The sequence below is a fragment of the Neophocaena asiaeorientalis genome, unplaced genomic scaffold, assembly GCF_003031525.2.
Source record: "Neophocaena asiaeorientalis asiaeorientalis breed wild unplaced genomic scaffold, Neophocaena_asiaeorientalis_V1.1 scaffold132, whole genome shotgun sequence".
Lineage (NCBI taxonomy): Eukaryota > Metazoa > Chordata > Mammalia > Artiodactyla > Phocoenidae > Neophocaena > Neophocaena asiaeorientalis.
The window spans coordinates 290924-309027 of record NW_020173393.1 but is presented as its reverse complement, the minus strand read 5'-3'; the positions used below and the strand labels follow the sequence as shown (position 1 = coordinate 309027).

The window sequence follows — 18104 nt, the reverse complement described above, 5'->3', positions numbered from 1 at the left end:
TTTAACGTGATTTTTTCAAAGAAGAAATTGTCCTTAAGCACTTGTGACCCAAGTGTCCTTTATAGTAAAAGATACTGTTTCTACAGATTCTTTTGACAGAGAAATGTACAATATCAGAGAAGTTTAAGGAAAATATTTGAAATGTTTACGTAAGAACAGCTTAAGACCACTACCAAAACTGTATTTGTAGATCTTAGCATCTTTGAGAATTCAGTGCTTCTCAAAAGACATCTCTTTAATCTCCTTTTAGGTCCCAAGGTTTAGATTTTCTTAAGTTTATTCATCTGATATTGGAGTTGGAAAACACATTGTTTCCTGATTTTATTTGGGTTGTAGACATAGTTATTTTAAAAATTCTCTTTTTAAAATAACTTTGTTTCTGTCTGTAAATCATAAGATTCTTGAGGGAGCCATTTTTCAAGTCTACCATTTGCCCACTACTGAGTTTTTTTTTTTTTTCGGTGTGTGGTTTTTTAGATTCTTTCAGCAACCTTGTAAAGGTGATGGCATATCCCCCTTTTACTTCACTGTGCTGCATTCTGGTTGGCTTCATCAGTTTTATTTTCCAGTTCACTGATTGTGTGTGTGTGGTTTTTTTTTTTGTGTGTGTGTTGTGTCCAGTCTAGGAATTAATCCCATCTATTGAGTTTTGTTTTGGATATGGGTTTAAGTATCCCATGCTAACCAAATCTATTCAGAGTTCAGATATTTGGTGCTCAGATAATGGGCAATACCATCTTTTTTTGTACTTAATAATTTATGAAGTTTTATAACTCATTCTTTTCACATTCTATTTCTTTATATGTATGTTTTCATGGCTGTTGATTCTTTATCTCATTAAGGATTATTTAAACGTTTATTTATTTTTAAAAATCTCTATTTTTAAATTAATTAATTTTTGGCTGCTTTGGGTCTTCCTTGCTGTGCACGGGCTTTCTCTAGTTGTGGTGAGCAGGGGCTACTCTTTGTTGCAGTGTGTGGGCTTCTCGTTGCAGAGCATGGGCTCTCTAGGCATGTGGGCTTCAGTAGTTGCAGCACGCAGGCTCAGTAGTTGTGGCTCGTGGGCTCTAGAGCGTAGGCTCAGTAGTTGTGGTGCACGGGCTTAGTTGCTCCGCGGCATGTGGGATCTTCCTGGACCAGGGCTCGAACCCGTGTTCCCTGCATTGGCAGGCAGATACTTAACCACTGTGCCACCAGGGAAGTCCTGTAAACATTTATTTTAAACTTATTTCAAGATTTCATTTTATTGGGTGGCGAATTCATCTTTTGGAATCGATGCATTTCTTGGCCATCTTTCTTAGTTCAGGTTTTAAATCCACTTGGGAATTTTAGTTTACAATTTGCATCTTGAGTGGGAAATTTTCTTTTTTTGGTGCCTTTCCTGTGTCCCCCTCTCCCTGCCCCAGGCAATCCTAGCTTATTTTTGTTGCCTTCACAAACCATATCCACCATACCTTCAGTCTACGTTCAGGATTCTGTTCTGAGGTACTATTGCAATATCAGAGCTATGTGTCACCCAGGTTTTGTATGTACAGATTTTCTTTGATTTACGATGGGGGTTACATCCCAGTGAACCCATTGTAAGTTGAAATGGCCTGCAACTGCCACTGCCAGTATTATGAGAGACTATTATACTGCATATCGCTAGCTGGGAAAAGATCAAAATTCAGAATTCGAAGTAGGGTTTGACTGAATGCATATCGCTTTTGCACTGTTGTAAAGTTGAAAGATTGTAAGTTGAACCTTTGTAAGTTGGGGACCAACTATGTAACCCTTTGCTTTTTCTTCCACAACTACAGGTAACAGTTTGATATAATCAGGTATCTAGATAGCTATTGACAGAGCTTTTTTTCGTCTCTCTCAGAAGTTTTTTGTTTGGTTTCTACCTATGAGCCTTGCTTTTGATTCTGTTACGTTGCACGTGATTTGATTTCCTGAGTGTCTTTGCTAGTTTCTAATGCTAGAGTTCAGTAGGTTCATAGAGTCAACTCATTGCCATATGCTTGCTCTGTGTCTTGCTCCGTAGACCGTATTTGTTATGTTTGAGCATGGCTGTGTCTTTCAAGATTAAAAAAAATACATATTTTGTCATTATTATGTTTAGAGCAAGGGGGGGAGAGTGTGATTGGTTGAAAGCAATAGTCCACTAAGTCATCTTATCAGGAAGTCCTTTGATCTCACAACATGGCTTATTTATTTAGGCCTGCATATAGTAGATACTGAAGTATTTATTAAATGAGTATGTAGAGGATCTGGGCGAAACCATACCAATTTCAAACCCTCAGCCCCTACCTTAATCTAAGACAGTGGTTCTCAGTGTGGTTTGTGAACCCTTGAGAGAGTCCCTGAGAACCTTTTATGGAGTCCACAGAGTTAAAATTATTTCCGAAATAATATATTTTCTGTTTTCATCCTGTTGATGTTTGCACTGATGGTACAAAAGCAGTGATGCATAAAACTGCTGGTGTCTTAGCATGAATCAAGGCAGTGGGACTACCAGACTGTACTAGTAGTCATTGCATTCTTCACTGCCCTGCAGTCAGACTTAAAGGAAAAAAACAAAAACAAAACCCCCCACAAAACCCCACTCGTTTCTCAATTAGGATTGTCCTTGATGAAGGAGCAAAATTTGCTCATTTCATTAAATCTTGACCTTTGAGTACTATATTTTTAACATTCTGTCTAGTGAGAATGGAAAATATGCAGAAAACACTTCTGCCTACCAAAGTATGATGGTTGTCTTGGGCAAAAGCACTTGTGTGGTTGGCTTGTGTACTGAACAGGCCGCTTTTTTCATGGAATATCATTTTTACTTGAAAGAATGACTAACAAACTGTGGTTATTGGAACTTGGGTATTTGGCAGAAAGTTTCTTGAAATTGAGCAAGGTAAACCTATCACTTCAAGAAAGACATCCAAGAGTATTTGTTGACAGTGATAAAATTGGAGTTTTCAAGTAAAAATTATCATGTTAATTTTGAATCTGTCACCATGAGTGTGACAGCTTCTCAGTACTTAAAGACTTTATGAATGAGATGGGCGGTGATATATTTATTTATTTTTGGCTGTGTTGGGTCTTCATTGCTGCACGCGGACTACCTCTAGTTGTGGCGGGCAGGGGCTACTCTTTGTTGCCGTGCGCAGACTTCTCATTGTGGTGGCTTCTCTTGTTGCAGAGCACAGGCTGTAGGTGCACGGTCTTCAGTAGCTGTGCACAGGCTCAGTAGTTGTGGTTCGCAGCCTCTAGAGCACAGGCTCAATAGTTGCGGCGCACGGGCTTAGTTGCTCCGCAGCATGTGGGATCTTCCTGGAACAGGGCTCGAACCTGTGTCCCCTGCATTGGCAGGCGGAATCTTAACCACTGCGCCACCAGAGAAGTTCCTGGAGTTTTTGATATTGTATAATGTATCAGTATTTGAAAATCTGCTTAATCAGTGAACTAGTATTATCCAAATGACAATGTTTGATGTTACAAAATCATGCATGGGTTAAAGATTTTTTTCAGAGTGTAAATTTGTGTATTTTAATGTAATAGTATGAAAGTTCATTGGTAGGGTTTCAGATTTCACTTTGCAGCTGATCTTTAAGAAAATACCGCTTGTCCTTGAATGCCAGGGGTTGCTGGCAACGCCAGAAGCTAGGAGAGGGTGGAGCAGTTCTCCCCTGGAGCCTTCAGAAAGAGTATGGCCCTGTCGGCACCTTCATTTTGGACATTGAGCCTCCAGAACTTGAGAGAATATCTTGTTATTGGTAATTTGTTACAGTAGTCACAGGAAATTAATACAGTAACCAAACCTGAGTAAAGGGTATTTAGGGTATGCCTTCTACTGTTATGTTTTTTGCAACTTTTTGTAAGTTTGAAAGTATTTTCAAATAAAAACTGAAAGTACCACTTGTCATTTTAGCACGATATCAAGGAAAATTATTTATAATTAATTGTTAAAGGCTATTGAAATACTCCTTCCTTTTACAAGTATGTGTATCTATGAGGCTGAATTTTCTTCATGTGTTTCAATCAATATGAAGTATTGCAGCAGATTGAATGGTGTCGTAGGTAAGAGGATCCATCTGTCTTCTATTAAAGTCAGACGTAAGGTTTGTAGAAATGTGAAACAATGCCACCTCTCATGGAATTGTTTTGTTTCAGGTTATATTTCATAAAATTGTTTATGTTAACATATAATGGACTTATTTTTAAATGAATTAATATGTCAAATGTTCTAAGTTTTAATTTCTAATACAGTAAATATTGATAGATAATAACCCACATAACCAAAGCTTTTTAGGGTTCCTAGTTTTTAAAAGATAAAGAAATCCTGATATCAAAAAGGTTGAGAACTACTGACCTAGTGAATTTGGTTGGGACTGTAGCAGCCTTTGACTTAAACCATCTCTTTTGGTAGTAAGAACCAGATTGACTGTAGGAGGTTAGGACTTTGAGTAGCTATATGACATGGTGTGCTATGTCTGGTACTCGGTTGTTCCTGCTTTTAAATTACAGATCAGGGGCTTCCCTGGTGGCGCAGTGGTTGAGAGTCCGCCTGCCGATGCAGGGCACTCCAAAAAAAAAAAAAAAAAAAAAAAAAAATTACAGATCAGCCATTAATTTTCAGTGGAGACCTTTTATAGCACAAAATACAATTTGTGATTCTACATGTACTAGTTTGTTGATTCCTGGCAGTGGGTCAACAGCTTGTTGAAGGCAACACACACACACACACACACACACAAACTAACAAAACCCCAAAACAAACAAAAAACAAGCAAACAACAACAACAAAAAACTTCACTCTTTTGATCAACAGTTCATTCCAGGTGTATTGGTGTAGGGAATGAGATCTCCTTTGTCTGTGTGGACATCACCCAGGCTGCCTAAGAGTGACTAACCAAAAAAAAACAACAAAAAAACTTTCCCCCCTCCACAGTTTTATTGAGAACTAATTGACATATGTCACTGAAAAAGTTTAAGGGGGTTGATTTCCGTATATTGTGAAGGGATCTCCACTATAGTTTCAGCTAACATCCATCATCTCATATAGATACAATAAAAAGAAAAGAAAGGAAGAAGACATTTCCTCCTTGTGATGAGAACTCTTCGGATTCACTCTTTTAACAACTTCCCTGTATATCATACAGCAGTGTTAACCATCGTAGTATATTACATCCCTGTTACTTTGTGACCACTCTCAAGACATTTGCTGAAGTGGGTTTTTGTTTTTGTTTTTGTTTTTTCCGGGGGAGGGCAGCTAGTTATATTACTTTGTTTTTTTAGTTGTTTTACAATGTTGTGTTAGTTTCTACTGTACAGTGGAGTTCCCTGTGCTATACAGCAGGTTCTCATTAGGTATCTATTTCATACATATTAGTGTATGTATGTCAATCCGAATCTCCCAGTTCTTCTCCCCCGCTTCCCCCCTTGGTGTACATACATCTGTTAGTTTCTACTGTACAGTGGAGTTCCCTGTGCTATACAGCAGGTTCTCATTAGGTATCTATTTTATACATATTAGTGTATATATGTCAATCCGAATCTCCCAGTTCTTCTCCCCCCCTTCCCCCCTTGGTGTACATACGTTTGTTCTCTGCATCTGTGTCTCTGCTTTTGCCTTGCAAACCAGTTCATCTGTACCATTTTTCTAGATTCCACGTATATGGGTTAATATACGATATTTGTTTTTCTCTTTCTGACTTACTTCACTCTGTATGACAGTCTCTGGGTCCATCCATGTCTCTGAAAATGACCCAATCCCGTTCCTTTTTATGGCGGAGTAATATTCCATTGTATGTACCACATCTTCTTTATCCATTCATCTGTCGATGGACTTTTAGGTTGCTTCCATGACCTGGCTATTGTAAATAGTGCTGCAATGAACATTGGGGTGCATGTGTCTTTCTGAGTTATGGTTTTCTCTGGGTATATGCCCAGTAGTGGGATTGCTGTGTCATATGGTAGTTCTATTGTTAGTTTTTTAAGGAACCTCCATACTCTTCTCCATAGTGGCTGTATCAGTTTACATTCCCTGGGTTTTGGTTTTAACCAGTTTAGTTGTATGAATGGTTTTTGTAAGAGTTCATAATTAAATTTTTGCCTCAAGTGTTCTCTCACGGTAATGAGGTGCCCCCAGCTTTATTTACTCCACATGCATAGGCAGGTTTGTGAAGTACACAGAGAAGCTCTTTAAAGTCATGAGTCATGGAACTGACCTTTGAACAGAAAGAAAAAAAAAAAACACGCTATGTTTTATTTTAGATTATTTGCGTGATGATCTTTTCATCCTGTTCCTCAGTAGTTCATAGTCTCGCTTGCTGCAAATTTCTTCCCTTGAACAATCATTACCAGATTTTTAGCTCCACGTAGTATAGTAGCTATATTTTGGAGGGGAATAGGGAGGCAGTTGAAGTTAAATTTAGACTTTGATACTTTTCAACCTTGCTACAAGTGCTACACCACCCTCCAACAGGTAAATGATAGGAGTGCATTCTTTTTTTTTTTTTGGTACGCGGGCCTCTCACTGTTGTGGCCTCTCCCGTTGTGGAGCACAGGCTCCGGACACGCAGGCTCAGCGGCCATGGCTCACGGGCCCAGCCGCTCCGCTGGGCACGAACCTGCGTCCCCTGCATCAGCAGGCGGACTCTCAACCACTGCACCACCAGGGAAGCCCAGGAGTTCATTCTTATTTTCTTTATGGACTTTGATATATATGCTCTCATTCGCTATTTGTATTATTGTCATCCTGAAGTCAGTAATGACTTTTGGAGATTTATTTGAAGAGAGAGCTTCTGTCATCAGACATATAACTTCTAGGGATATGGAAGCATTATTTTTAAAAAAGGATTCTTTTGAATTTAAGGTTACTTAGGCTAGGAGTGGAATTATAATTACTGAAGGGTAACAAGCTGTGAGGTCAGGAAAAAAAATAGACAATGGAAACATCGAGGACTGAGCACAGACTAACCTGCAGTCTGCACGGTGACCCATTCAGGAAGCCTTATGAGTCAGACTTGCCATGCCGTGTTGCTGGCATAAGAGACCATCTGCCTCAGCCTCTTTGTTTTAGAGAAGGAAATCTAGCTAAGATGTGTTTTTCCTTTGATATATCTTTTTCTCTCATTTTCCACCTTCAGTACCTTTTCTTTGGAAAATTAATTCAAAGTGCTTCATCAGCTTTATATTTCCACAATGTCAGTTTTTGAGACGTGAGCGTAGCTTCTTTATGCTTTTGATATTGGTGGACAGGGCTAACTTCAGTACTGTAGGGGAGGTGTCTTGTTATTTCAAGCTTTTTACTCTGCAGGCACTCCGTTTTAGGAATACCTGTCTTGTAGTTGACCCATGGCTACCGTTCCCTGTATCATTCATTACTTGGTTAGTGCTCCTTGCTAGAGCAGCTCTGCAGCTCTCAGTCATTTGGTTACCAGGTGGCTAATGGCATCAGCTCTTTAGTTTTAACATTTCTTAAAATTTCTTTTTTCTCCGAGGCAGATAGAAATAGTGGATTAGGTGCTCGCTTCGGCAGCACATATACTAAAATTAGAAATAGTGGATTAGGAGAGAATGGGGCACATGCTGTGATCATCTCTTGTTTGTATCTTTATTGCTTATTAATTAAATTTATATCAGATTTTATTTCTGCTCTGTGCACATACTCCTCTAACTCCCCACTGCTTATCTTAATCCAGAGCTTTACCACTTACCTCAAGGGGGTTGAACACTTTCTCTTTCCTCCCTCCCTCCCTCCCTCCCTCCCTCTCTCCCTCCCTCTCCTTCTTATGTTTTCATTATGTGCCAAGGGACAACCTTAGGTGTAAATAATACTTTGATGTAGAGATATTTACGTCTGTCCAAGAAAAATTAAACCACAAATCCAGAAATAAAATAAGATATAAAAAAGAACCAGCACTGTTTGCTTTACCTAGCACATTTGAAAGTACTTGGATAACCTCTTCAGAATCTTCTAAAAGGTGCCAACTTATTCTGTAATTATACCTGTTTATCTTAAGGACACAGACATCTGTGACAATGGTTTTATTCTATTTTCATGGCTTTATGTTAGCTACTAACTGCCACTTACCACACTGTTCCAGTGGGAAAATGTTTTAAATTCCAGTCAGCTATCTGTACGCTGAAGATAGCCTGAATAGTTCTGGCTAATTGATTTGTCTGAAGCTTTTTAATTTGTTGCTGTATGGTATATTTGTAACTATTTGTTTTTCAAATGAGAGCAAGATTGATGTTGCTGTGAACATACATCTTTGTTCTTGGTATCGTGTACCTCAGGGATCACCATTATTCCCTGTTCCAGTTGCTTGCTTTGTATTGCTTTTCATTCTCACAATAAGCATAAGAATATGTGAGATGTGATTATCCCCAGTTTTTACAGGTGATAAGCTTTTTATAGGTGATAAGTTTGAGTCTAACAAAGCCCCCCTGTTGTCTTTTTTATTGTATCATAGTACATCAGCCGTGAAGGATTCAAAACCCTTGAGTTTTATTTTGATAGATACCTTGAAGCCACCATATTTTTTGGAATGGGAATATCCAAGTGAAAAATGACATGTCAGAAGGAAGCAGAACTGTTCTACAAGGTATTTAGCCCCTTCCCCCCAATCTTCTCTATATTTTAGGAATATTGTAGTTGGTCAGAGGTACATCTAGTGGGATGGGAAGGAGAAGGAGAACTGGAGTTGGAAAAAGGAACAAGGGGAATGGTGGTAGTAGGAGTGAAAAGAGAGAGGAAGGAGTTTGTAATAAAAGTCTCTTACAAGTTTTTATTATGGTTTAGAGCTTATAGCGTAGAAAGTAGAAACAGAAAAGTGTCCAAGAATAGAGTGTAGTGTGTAAAATGTTGTAATAAACTATGAAAAATGCATTAGGATAAAGAAGGGATAACTTTTTCTAATTGGAGAGTTGGGAATGGTCTCACCAGAGGTGACAGCTGAGTTTGATCTTGAAGGATGACTAGGTATTCTAGTATTCTAGATAAAAGAGGGATGAAGGGGAGATCTAAAAAGAAATAAATGACTTAAGGTTACATACAAATAGGAAATGTTTCCATATCTTTTGTCAAAATCTCTTTTAGCACAAGCCACTTGGGTAGTGGAGGTGGTGGTGAGGAAGAAGTACAACTAGATAGTATGTTGTTCAGGAATGAAGCCAAAATGTGGTTTACGAGCTTGGGGTTTAGGTCTGTTCCTGTGAATGAGAGAGATTCAGCGTGTTACATTGTAAGAGTCACTGTAACCTTTAAAACAGCTAAAGAATTACCCAGCTAGTTAGTATGCTGTGAGGAGAGGGTAATTTGATTTCAGTGGAATTGGCTTGCTTATTAACTCCCTCTGCACAGTGTGTATTTGTGAACTTCAACTCTGTTGCTCACGTGGAGGTTGAGAAGTCTCTTGGCAACAAGCTTCCAGTTGTAGCTAACACTTGCCTTGGCTAATTGGTATGCCCAGTTCTGGTACTAGAACCTCTGGGGAGTTTGTGTTTGAGTTCAGTGTCATCAGGCTTAAACCGGAGCATAAATGTAAAGGGGCTTTGGGGTCATCCTGTTGATTGAGAATGAAAAGGCAAGACATACAACAGGAGAAGGGAGAATGAAACCTTGTGGATGAACTAGCTGTTAATTCACGTTTGGATGCTTCTCAGCTCAACTTATGTATTAAAAATAAGATATTTTATTGCTCCCTGCTAGCCCTTTTCCAAATATGCAGACATTATTAACTAAAGATAGAGGAAAAGAATGACCAGGACCTGAGATTTACACTGTTTTCTGGCATATGTCTACACCAAGGTAGTTTATTGTAGATACTGTTTATATGCATTTTCTCTGTTTTCAAAAAACTGTATGCTGGTAGGTTTCCTATCAGCTGTGCCTTCATTTTAACACTTACCAAATAATGTTGTTATAATTGTATGTTCCTCTCTTCTGCTTGCCTGAGAGTTCTAGCAATGTGTGGTGTCATTTATCCCTCTTTCCTGGTCCTCAAATGGTCTGGGCATGCAAATGTTTGAACGGAAATGGAATTAAATTTTAAAAATGGATTGCATTGGGTGGTTCATACTTTATCCTACTAAACATGACAGGTTATCAACAACACAACAAAAGGATATTGCAAGTTAGCTTTTATATGAAACTACCCCCCCATCTTGTCTCCTTTCAGTTCTTATCCTTTATACCAGGGTTGAATTAAAACATAAAGGTAGGAGATACTCACTGGAAGAGTCATCTGGTTGGTGAGGAAATGTCCATAGTGGCTCCATGTTTATTGACTTTTCTTCCCCTGCCTCCTCTTGTCCCCTAAGCACACACAGGTTCTATTTTGTGTCCTTTCTTTGCTCCATGGTGCTGGTTCTCTTGGAGCTGCACAGAAGATTGAAATAAACCTCTCATTTTATATTTTGGAAAATATAATCTTGTAGGATTAAGCCTAACTGGTGATGACTATATACTAAAATTGTCTTTTGAGTAAGAGCATCAATTTGCAACTTGTATTTTGGGTAGTTCGTTTATGTATGGATGTCTCATAAATCTTTCCCGAGGGTAATTTTTTTTCTAATTGGCTTTGATCAGCCTCTGCTTTTACATAATGCTTCAAGCAGTTTTCGGTAAATCAGTTCAAATCCACAGTTGTATGAAAATTTCCTTAAGTTACTGGGATTCTCAGGAGACACCCAGAAATACTCCCTAATTGGCGTATTTAATCATACCTTGTATAAATCAGGCAAACAAGCCTGATGAATAAACTGAATTACTGGTGGGATATTCAGAAGTTCTTGGCTCCAGCATTTAATCTTAGAAAACCCAAGAATGAAAATATTTGACATATTATTTTGGGTATAGTTAATGTTTTTCTGATCTAAGTTTCCTTCTTGCCATGTAAGCCACTAACTGTTGGTTTCAGTTGGAAATAAAGGTCATGGTTAATAGTAGACCACCTCAGAGGGCCATTTATCTGGTGATCTGTAGAGTAATGGTTGGTTTTTAGGAGCTTGAGGGGAATAGCAGCATTAGTACCTGCTGAGCTGGAGCGTTTCCTTGCCTCTGACCCTAATACTGCATACCCCTAAACACTGCATGGAACAACTTCTCAATGTCCTTACTGATGAGCTGAGACATTTTCTGGTTAATTGGTTGGAAATGGTGTGACTCAACAGTATAAGTGGTTTATTTTTTTTGGGGGGGGGGGTGGATAAAATGCCCAAGGAACAATTTGGTACATATTTTGTTGATTATAAAGCCTGAAAATATTATAATCCCAGCTCTGGTATCTAGTATCTGTGTGTGATCTAGATACTTCTTTATCTGTAAAATGAGAGTAATACATACTTTGGAGGGTCGTGAGAAATTATACAGAATATGTGATATGCCCAGTACTGTACTGCCACAAAAGTTATCTGTCCTCTTCCCTCTCCCTTATTAATTTAGGAAAATAAAATATTTTAGTTGGTCTTCAGGCCATTTGAGATTTACTGGGTAACTTATCTCCTCCCCATTTTGGCATGGCATGGCATGGCTTTTCTTAGGGTCTCCCCGCCCCCCCCAATAACTTCTTGCTCACCTGATGGACACTAGCATTGTTGATTGATGTCTCTTCCTTTTGGACAGGGAGTACTTCCTGTATCTTTGTCCATCTGGCTAGTTTGTTGTACATAATCAAGATTTCCCATCCTGTCTTAACTGTGAATAACCAAAGGGAAAGCTAGTTAATGCTGCTAAGCCACATATCATCATTTTCATGGCTTTTGAGCTGGTGGATATAATTCTTTGTTGTTTTTAGAGTGAAAGCATGTTCATTTTCTAGCAGTTTATTGTATTCTGTGCATGTCTAAGCTTAAACCTGTACCACAGCATGGTTGTTTTATGTAGAAAGCCCTATAGTATTTATAGAGAAATTTTATCCAATTGCTGTAAGATTCTTGTTCATTTTAAATCTGATTTATCATGAATCTGCTTACGACTTTTCCAAATAATATAGAAATAGGTAGCGTATTTTGAGAGCATTGAATTTATTGTAAATTGCTATTATTCTGTATTAAAGTAGTTGTATAAAATATGTCGCTTAAATGTAATCTTAAAGTGTGCATTGTCATATTAATATATTTAAGTAGTATAGCATAGAACTTTTAAGTAGAAATATTTTATACAAGGAAAATAATTGTAAAAATGACTCAAGGATCTAGACAGTCCAGTTCACCTGGAAGTGTGGTTGAGGTGTATCTCCAGTTTAACAGTCAGTTGGGGGACATCTCTTCATTAGCAATGCAAATTAAAACTACAATGAGGTATCGCCTCACACTGGTCAGAATGGCCATTATCAAAAGAGCTAGAAACAAATGCTGGAAAGGGTGTGGTGAAAAGGGAACCCTCCTACACTGTTGGTGGGAATGTAAATTGATACAACCACTATGGAAAACAGTATGGAGGTTCCTTAAAAAACTAAAAATAGAACTACCACATGACCCAGCAATCCCAGTACTGGGCATATACCTTGAGGAAACCATAATTCAGAAAGAGACATGCACCACAGTGTTCATTGCAGCACCATTTACAATAGCCAGGACATGGAACCAGCTTAAATGTCCATCGACAGATGAGTGGATAAAGAAGATGTGGTATATATATACAATGGAATGTTACTCAACCATAAAAAGAAATGAAATTGAGTTATTTGTAGTGAGGCGGATGGACTTAGAGTCTGTCATACAGAGTGAAGTAAGTCAGAAAGAAAAACAAATACCGTATGCTAATGCATATATATAGAATCTTGAAAAAAAAATACTCATGAACCTAGTTGCAGGGCAGGAATAAAGAGGTAGATATAGAGAATGGACTTGATGACATGGGGTGGGAGGGCAAAGCTGGGGCAAAGTGAGAGTAGCATCGACGTATATACACTACAGAATGTAAAATAGTTGGCTGGTGAGAAGCAGCAGCATAGCACAGGATCAGCCCGGTGCTTTGCGATGACCTAGAGGGATGGGATAGGGAGGGTGGCAGGGAGGCTCAAGAGGGAAGGGATATGGGGACATGTGTGTGCATATGGCTGATTTGCTTTGTTGTGCAACAGAAACTAACACGGTATTGTGAAGCAATTATACTCCAACAAAGATGTAGAAAGAAAAATGTGCACACACACACAGAAATACATGTATGCACCTCACTATTGGATAAGAGTACAGGTTGCCCAGGGGTAGGGCAGTTATATATTGTGGTCCTAATTTCTTTTCTACTCAACTGTGTAGATGATAATCTTTAATTGTAAGGAATCAGAATTTAGAAGGGGCCCAATATTAATAGACTGTTCTTGTAGTCAGAGATACTGGGAGACTCTTGTGCTATATTATTTCCCATTTGAATATGGATTTTACCAATTCCATATATTCTTCAAACTAGATGGGTTGTAATTTAAGATGTAAAAATGTAAGCTGTACAGTTACTGATCTGTGTTTCTTAACCTTTTGAACTTATTGGCGGGGTGGAATTGATCTACTCATGGGCCTGGTACATGTTCTGTCCCCCTCTCCCACCCTAATTCTTGACTAGTGACTGAAAATGGTCTAGATTTAGTGTGTATATGCTAAGCATTTACCTTTCATACCTTGAAAAGAATAATTTACCAAACTAGATAATATATCCCCCCAGATAAATATAGTTTGAGTCTGGCTCCACCAGTGAGTAGACAACAGACTTGGCAAGTAAAACAAATGCTATTTATACTTTTTTATGTTCATAACTGATATTGATGCAAAATAAATAGAAAACTGTACATAAAGAATTTGTCATAGTCATCTGTGCTCAGGAATTATTATTGTATATGCTGAAACTATTTTTTGGGGGGTGTGGGAAATGCTTCTGTTTATTATTTCTAATGTTGAACATTTTCTTCAGCCAAATGAAATTTAAAGGATGTATTGATTCTACTTTGATTTTTTTGTTATACAGTATTTTGTCATTCAGACTTGGACATCATGTGGTTTTTTAGGCATGGTACAGTGATTGTAGTACCAAGGTTTGTCCCTATCTAAGAACTAGAAAAAGAAATCTGTCAAGCCTGTTCCTAAAAAAATAGAATGTGAAAATTATTTTATATCTTAGTTATATTGATATCTTCATGTTTGAGTAAACACCACTACCGTGGTTTTACTTTTTATTTTTCTATTTTTTAAATATGTATTTATTTATTTATTTTGGCCGTGCCGGGTCTTAGTTGTGGCACACGGGATCTTTAGTTGCAGCATGCGAACTCGTAGTTGCAGCATGCGTGTGGGATCTAGTTCCCCGACCAGGGATCGAACCCGGGCCCCCTGCATTGGGAGCGTGGATTCTTACCCAGTGGACCTACCAGGGAAGTCCCACTACTGTGGTTTTAAATTAGGATCTTGCATTGGTACATTTCTGGATAATTACCTCTGTTACTAGAGATCATTGGACTCTGTGAAACAGTAAACTTGGTAGCATGTAGACTGCACAGTCATGTGCACATTATAGCTTGTTGTTCTGCCACATCAAGAGAAGGGGCCACATGTGTATTTGGACATAGGTAGACATGTTTAGGTTTCTCTTATATGCACATAAACATTGACTTAACATGAATGACATGTATGCACTTCTGGTTTACATGATAATTGTGATTATTTTTTTTCACACTAAGATTGTCATGGTTTTGATTCTCTATTGATGTAATTTACGTCTCTAAAATTCATTTCAGTGACATCCTATATCAACCATAGCAGTAAAAATTTTAAAAGTTTAAAGTAACCTTTGAACTTCTATAGAAGTCAGAATGGAGGAAAATCTGTTTTATAAAATATGACTTGATAAGTTGAATGTTCCATTTACTCAGTACTTTTCAAGGCATGCTTATTGATCACCTCTTATATGCTAGGCACCTTAAACTGTACTGGAGATTCAGCTTATGTGTAACAGCAAGGTAAGGGAATAATGCTGAGAACATAGAATAAATTATGTCTTTCAAATTAAATGCTGTTATCCACTAAAGAGTTCATTACTCAGTTTTGAGGATTCAGCTTATGTTTAACGTCAAAGTAAGGAAATAGTATCTAGAATGTGGAGTAAATTATATTTTTAAAATAAAATGCTATTACTGGATGGTTGGCCACTCAATTTAAAAATAACCTTTGAATGAAACAAATATAAAACTAATTGTATTGAGTCGTGACTACTCTATTTCTGTTCTTTTTAAACTAATTTTTATTGGAGTATAGTTGCTTTACAATGTTCTATTTCTGTTCTTAAGGAATCACTTTTTCTTTTTAAACATGAAAATTGGAAATCAAAACTGAACATACTTTTTTTAAAATAGATCTTTATTGGAGTATAATTGCTTCACAATACTGTGTTACTTTATATTGTACAACAAAGTGAACCAGCCATATGCAGATGAATTTTTTAAGTGGTAACTTGAGAGCTCTGCTGCCATTAAACTTCCTTTGTAGGAAACAAGTGTCAATATGTTGTAGCTTCTTTTTAGGCAAGGTTATAATACCAATTCACACAGACCAATGTTTCTCAATCTGGGGGTGGGGGAGGTTCCTTCCCACCCCCAGGGGTCATTTGGCAATGTCTGGATACTTTTGGTTGTGGGGAGGGGTGGTGTGCTACTGGCAGCGAGTGGGTACAGACCAGGGATGCTGTTCATCACCCTATGATACACAGGAAAGACCCTACAACCAAGAATTATCAGTCAAAAATGTCAATACTGCTGAGGTACAAAGAAACTGGCCTGTATCTAGACAGCTGGTATCAAATACAACATAATTCTGCCAAGTACAGGTTACCTAAGAAAATAGTGCGATTAATTTGATGCTTAAAACCCACTTTTAAAATCACCGGAATAAAACTCAGCATTTAACGTTAGTTCATTAGTTCATGTCTTTTATTAACCAATATACAATCACTTGTCTTCTGGTTTGTTGAAACAATAGGTCAGACAACATTTTTCACAATAATGTCTGTCAAAGTGGCTGGCCATAAAAACTCCAGCACCACATTCATCTGAAGGGCACTCCCGACGAAGGTGACCGATTTTGCCATTCTCATCCACCTTATAGTGTTTCAGGACAGCCAGCTTAACCTTCTTTCTCTTATGCTTACTCTTGGGAGGGTTGTAAGACTTCTTCCTTATCACCACCACGAAGTCTCAACACAAGATGAAGAGTGGACTCTTTTCAAATGTTGTGGTCAGACAAAGTACATCCATCTTCCAGCTGCTTGCCAGCAAAGATCAGTCTTTGCTGGTCAGGAGGAATTACTTCCTTGTCCTGGATCTTGGCCTTTATGTTTTCTGTTGTATCCGAGGGTTCGACCTCGAGAGTGATGGTCTTCCCCGTCAGGGTCTTCACGAAAATCTGCATATTGGTGGTGGTGCCACCACAGATGGTGGATCAGAAAAGATGAACATACTTTTAACTTTATTTGGAAATAATTTTAAAGTTAACGCAAAGTTGCAAGAGAAAGAATAGTACAAAGAATTTTAAAATTTCTGCCCAGCTGAGATTCAACCAGTGTCGACAATTTGCTGGCCTCCTTTCTTTTCTCTTCTTCCCTTCCCCTCCTCTTCTCCTGTTACTCACTCACTCACTTACTTGTATGTAATCCCCCCCACCCAAACATTGGAGGGTTCTTTGTGTACATAATGGCTTTTTTGTCCTAAATACTAAGAATAGGGATAGTCTCTTAAATAACCACAGTACAGAAATAAACTTCAGTAAATTTAACATTGGTAAAATACTTTATCTATTGTCCATATTCTAAATTTTGTTAGTTGATCCAATAGTGTCGTTTATAGCATTTTCCCCCTCTAGTACAGGATCCAGTATAGGATCAAATATTGCATTTAATTGTCATTTCTCTTTAGCTTCCTTTAATCTGGAATACTTAAAGACTTTGTCTTTTATGACATTGTCATTTTTGAAGAATATAGTATTGTGGCATTGTGGGATCTGGTTACACTTTATTTTTAAATTTTATTTTAAAAAATTTATTTGGCTGCATCGGGTCTTAGTTGTGGCAAGCGGGCTCCTTAGAGTTGTGGCAGGGAGGCTCCTTAGTTGCGGCTCCAGGGCTCTTTGGTTACAGCACATGGGCTCCTTAGTTGTGGCACGCTGGCTCCTTAGTTGTGGCACACTGGCTCCTTAGTTGTGGCATGCAAACTCTTAGTTGTAGCACGCATGTGGGATTTAGTTCCCTGACCAGGGATCGAACCTGGGCCCCCTGCATTGGGAGCGCAGAGTCTTATCCACTGTGCCACCAGGGAAGCCCCCGTGGTTACACTTTAAAATCATGACATTAAGCCACATTAGTGGGGGCTTCCTTGATGGTGCAGTGGTTAAGAATCCGCCTGCCAATGCAGGGGACACGGGTTCCGGCCCTGGTCTGGGAAGATCCCACATGCTGCGGAGCAACTAAGCCCGTGCGCCACAGCTGCTGAGCCTGCGCTCTAGAGCCTGCGAGCCACAACTGCCGAGGCCCATGCGCCTAGAGCCTGTGCTCTGCAACAAGAGAAGCCACTGCAGTGAGACGATGGTGCACCGCAACGAAGAGTAGCCCCTGCTCGTTGCAACCAGAGAAAGCCTGTGCACAGCAGTGAAGACCCAACACAGCCAAAAATAAATAAATAAATAAACAAGTAAATAAATAAGCAAGCCACATTAGTGAAAGTTATTTTAAGTTCTTTTCTCTTTTATTTTAACTTACGTTGTGAGAAAAAAACCACACCAAGTTCTTAAAACGTATCAGCTTTTCAGCCTTTACATTTTACTATCAAAATTATTGGTAGAATAAATATCGTTGGTGTTTAATTCATACTTAGAACACCTGAAAGATGATAATGTAATCTAAAACTTCCCATTTTGGTTTTTTAAAGCTACATATTTTAAGTTTGATGAGGATCTTGTGTAAAATTTTGCATTTCTATTTGTCTCTCATCCTGGCAGTATTGTGCCACCTAGTGGAAATGTATGTCCTTCAATGTATGTCTCAGACTAGATGGAATGCAAGATGCATTTTAACAAATGAAGAAAAAGTATTTTGGAGTATTTGAACTTCTCCGTTGACTTGCAGTTCTTCTTTTTTTTTTTTTTGG

General features: G+C 38.4%; 1 protein-coding gene and 1 pseudogene across 4 annotated transcripts in view; one reads left to right on the top strand and one right to left on the bottom strand.

Moving 5' to 3' along the window:
• NCOA3 (nuclear receptor coactivator 3) overlaps positions 1–18104 on the top strand; it is a 121684-nt gene that overhangs the window by 73918 nt on the left and 29662 nt on the right. Inside the window, exon 3 of one of the 4 annotated variants that reach the window (XM_024746763.1) lies at positions 8454–8585. The exons of the other annotated variants lie outside the window; for them this stretch is intronic. The gene's annotated coding sequence lies outside the window, so the exon portion shown is untranslated. The remainder of the gene's footprint in view (positions 1–8453; positions 8586–18104) is intronic. 4 annotated transcript variants of the gene reach the window in all.
• Positions 15879–16392, bottom strand: LOC112400822 (ubiquitin-40S ribosomal protein S27a pseudogene; annotated as a pseudogene).